We start from the raw sequence: 4117 nt of genomic DNA on the forward strand, positions 1-4117 counted from the left end.
GATCTTGGGTACTTCCTATTTAAATGGAGGGCACCACGCTCTTGGCGGGGACTCTATATTTTAACCTGCTCGGGCAAGCTCGATCGCTGGGAGCCCTACACGTTACGGTTCAAACGCTGTATACCTGCGGACATTGGGGCGCATAAGGAAAGAAAATAATTATCAAGACGTTTATATATTCCCAGCATTTTATACGAGTATGGCGCGCCTGCGACAGACGTTGCTAATAATTGGCGCAGAAACGGCGGGTGCTTTGTGCGTCCTGTATAACGTTGCCGCCGCTCCGGCTTCGCGCGTTGGAGGTGTGGACATGGTTTTTCAGCAGCAAAGAAGGACGTGTCTGGCGAAGATGGGTGAAAGGTGCGTATTGTGTCACACATGAATGCTGCTTCGATACCCTGATGCATCATCCAATCTTCCTCGTCATTTTTTTCACGGGTGAAAACATGGTATACTTACCGTGGAATTGCATGAGGTTAGATCAGTTAGTTTGATGAACCAAGATCTTTGCGAACAAAACAAAATTGAGAATTTCTTTTAAGCATCAATTGGATCTCACACCTGACAGCATATCTGTATGCCTGCATTAACGAACATGTGCATACATTGAGAGTGTTTCATTTGCTTACACCATAAAGGCTAGCAATGTCTGATTTGCAACATACAGCACCTGATCATAATACCAATACACATGGCAACAATCTACATTCCAGCACTTTCTGGTCATGCCCACATCTAAAACTAAATTGATCTTGTACATTACTCTAGGGTCTACACATCTGAATCCTTTTGAACCTGACTTCTGGCTTCAGAAGCAGCACACTTATATGCCGGAGCAATGACTGGGATTCAGCTGTTGCCTGTTCTTGTTAATGTAGGCGTACATTTTCATGTCTCGTTGTTCTGCGCGCCACCCGCCCGGGACCGGAGGGGTTCCGCGCACAGAGCGTGGGAACGCGAACCAGCCGGCCGTGGTCAAGGGCTTCCCTCTCCCCTCCATCACACTCCCCCCGAACCACCCCAAGAACCCCCGCCGCGCCGGCGCCGCCGTCGCTCCAGATGCTATAGGCGTACATTTTTCAAGTCTCGTTGTTCTGCGCGCCGCCCGCCCGGGACCGGAGGGGTTCCGCGCACAGAGCGTGGGAACGCGAGCCAGCCGGCTGTGATCAAGGGCTCCCCGCTCCCCTCCATCACACTCCCCCCGAACCACCCCAAGAACCCCCGCCGCGCAGGCGCCGCCGTCGCCCCAGATGCCGTTTCGGGAGCCGCGCCACGTGGGAACTGGGCCAGTGGGGGACGCGCAGGGCCCGCCCGAGGCGAGAGCGGGCTGGCCTTGCGTCGTCGCCAGCGACACCACGCCCGAGATCTGGCCTAGGGGCACGTCGAGGGACGGACTCTGGCAGCGGAGCATGCCGGCCCGGCGACGGATTGGACGGAGGAGGCGAGGCGGCAAACCGATTGGGTCACGCAGGGCGACGGGGGCGGGTCGACCCGGTTGAAAGGCATCGGAATCTTATAAATTATCATGCGAGGGCCTCGAAAAGGAGACGGACCAGGCAGTACAGAGTGCGAGGAGTACGGACCAAGAGTTGCGACGTTCGACGCGGCGGGCAACAGTCACCGACGACGGCGCACACGATGTGAGTGCCCAGACCGTTGACCCCCCCCCCCCCTCATTCCATCTTACCGGGCCATGGACGGCTGGCGCCCCGAGTGTGCCCTTCCGCCCCGCTTCCCACCGGGCGGCGTAAGCCGCGGTTGCCGCAGAGCCGGGGAAAGGGGGAGGGGCTCGGGGGTGTTAGTACGGTAGGTGTGTATGTCGCGGTCTATGGGTGATGTTTTGCTTCGTTGTCTTTGCGTATAAATACAGGTATTGGATTGCGTAGCGATGGTTTAGTGAGGGAGCGAGGCTGGACGAGGTCGGTTCGGGCGGCGGGAGGACACGCGGCCCGGCGTTGGGCGGGGTCGTATCCGGAGCCCGGAACGCATGCTTGGGCGCAGCGGCCAGTTCGTTGGCATGCCCCGTAGGCGTCCGGAGTTTACCAATGGCGGAAGCCATGCAAAGGCGCATCGGCTTGTCTGGGCCCTCGTCTGGCCATCGTCGCGGCCGGACGCGATGTACGGGCCGCGCCGACATGTTATGGCGGCAGGGCGTGGGTTAGGTGGACCGTTCGCCGTACATTTCTCGTTTCGTTTTCTTTGTCAATAGTTAGAAGCCGGTTTAGTGTCAATAGTTAGAGGCAATAAGCTGGAACCTCACGGGTTCGATCCAGCGCGCATGCTCGGCCTTTCTCGCGTAAGAGGTTAGCGCGGTCTAGCTCCGCGCGTGCTGCGCGGATTCCCTCAGCGAGCGCGTGTATTGCCCGGCTTCTGTCTCCCTCTTCCTTTCACTAGGTCTGGGTCGTTCTCTGACCAATTGATGTCCCGCGCCACCGTTTCGTTAACGAATACCCATGTCGTCCGAGATGGATCCGACACGGACGCCGGGGGTTCGGTATGGGGAGAATGGCGTCGAATTCACCGAACCGGATGTAACCCCGGTATGTAGGCTAGGGGTCGGAGAGAGACCGCCTGCGCCGGGATGTTAAGGCACAGCGGTGAGGTGTGCCGGGCCCGCGGCATCTCGAAGGATTTCCCGTAGTTCCGCGGGACCGGAGGTTACTCGCGGGGCGTCGCCCGGGCCGGCGTTCGGGAAGTGACACGGACGCCATCTGTCAGTCGCTATGGGCAATTGCGGTAGAGGGCAGCACCCGACGGTGCGCGATGGCGGCGCGGGCACCCGCGGCCGGCCGGCAGATGACTGTCTGCCGCGATGTGGGTGGACGGAGCAGTCCACCGCTCGTGGCCCGCCAGCAGGTGGGTAGCCCGGCGTGGCCGTGACGAGGACGAGGAGCCAGACGACCGCAGTCCTGCTTTTACGCAGAAAGACGTTTGTGGGTAGCGCGGCACGAGACAGTTTCGTTTTTTTTTTTGAGACGGCCGACTCGTTTGGTCGTTCCCCACTTGACCCCAGGCGTGACGGCCTAAGGAGGCGTTGGTCATAAAGTGACCTTGGATCCGTGGGGGCCGCCTGGGATGCTCGATCGTGCAGGGCGGTAGCGGAGTCTATCCGTGGTGTCTCCGCCTTGGGAGAGGGCAGGAGTCAGTCCGCTCTCTTCCGACGTGGTGCACGCCGGGCCTTATGAGCGATTGGTGATGGGATGTTCGGGACGGATAGAGATCCCGTCATCGACGCTCATAGGGAAGGCGACGAGGAGTTAGGTCGTCGGACAGGCCGGTCAGGCCGAGTCTCCAGAGCGTGCCGGCCGGGGAGACCGTAAGGCGTGAACGCAGGTCGCACCGGGCGCTCGTCGTCTGCCGAGAGGCCCCACCGTCCCATGAGCGCGCTGTCTGCCTCCAGGCCTCTGAGGGACGCGCTATGGGCGGTGCCTTGCAAAGCCTGCTCCGGCGGACGGGAGGCGAGGGCGCAGAAGCGCCGGAAGCGACGCCTCCGTGCTGGACGAGGCGCCGTCTAAGGCGCATGCGCGGCAGCGGAAAGCTGCGAGCGGTGGGTGCGGCCGTATGAGTGCGGAGCCGCCCATCGTGGACGGAACGTGGGAAGCGTCGTCCAAATAGGGAGCCGTCACCCTGGAGGTCAGGCGAGGGAGCGAGTCGCCGTTCAGCTTTGACACTCGTGGTCGGCCCAGCAGCTGCGTCGGTGTCAAGCTGGCAAATCATCGTGATATGTTTGAACGGGGCTTAAACGTGCATTTATGGCAAGACCGAAATGTGATAAGTGAATTAAATTTTAACGAGGACCCATGCAGACGGCCAATTATAATGTCAAGGTGCGGGGAAAAAGGGGGGAGGGGGGGGGGGTCCCACCCGTGTGCGTGCCAAGGATGAACGAGATGGTGTGGGCGCCAGCGTATGCGAATGCTTGGAATGAGTGTGATGGGCGCCGAGTGCGTGGAGTCTGCGTGGATTAATTAAGGCGGGGGGGGGGGGGGGGTCCCATGGTCATTACCTAGTAGGCCCTTGTCAATATAGTTCGCCAGTGCGGGGGACCATTGCCGGTAGGCGCGTTAGTATGCACGCATTCCCGTTTTTTGCCCCATTTAAATGATATCGCTAGCTA

The sequence above is a fragment of the Pollicipes pollicipes genome, unplaced genomic scaffold (assembly GCF_011947565.3).
Source record: "Pollicipes pollicipes isolate AB1234 unplaced genomic scaffold, Ppol_2.1 Scaffold_2555;HRSCAF=2994_pilon_pilon_pilon, whole genome shotgun sequence".
In the NCBI taxonomy this organism is placed as follows: domain Eukaryota; kingdom Metazoa; phylum Arthropoda; class Thecostraca; order Pollicipedomorpha; family Pollicipedidae; genus Pollicipes; species Pollicipes pollicipes.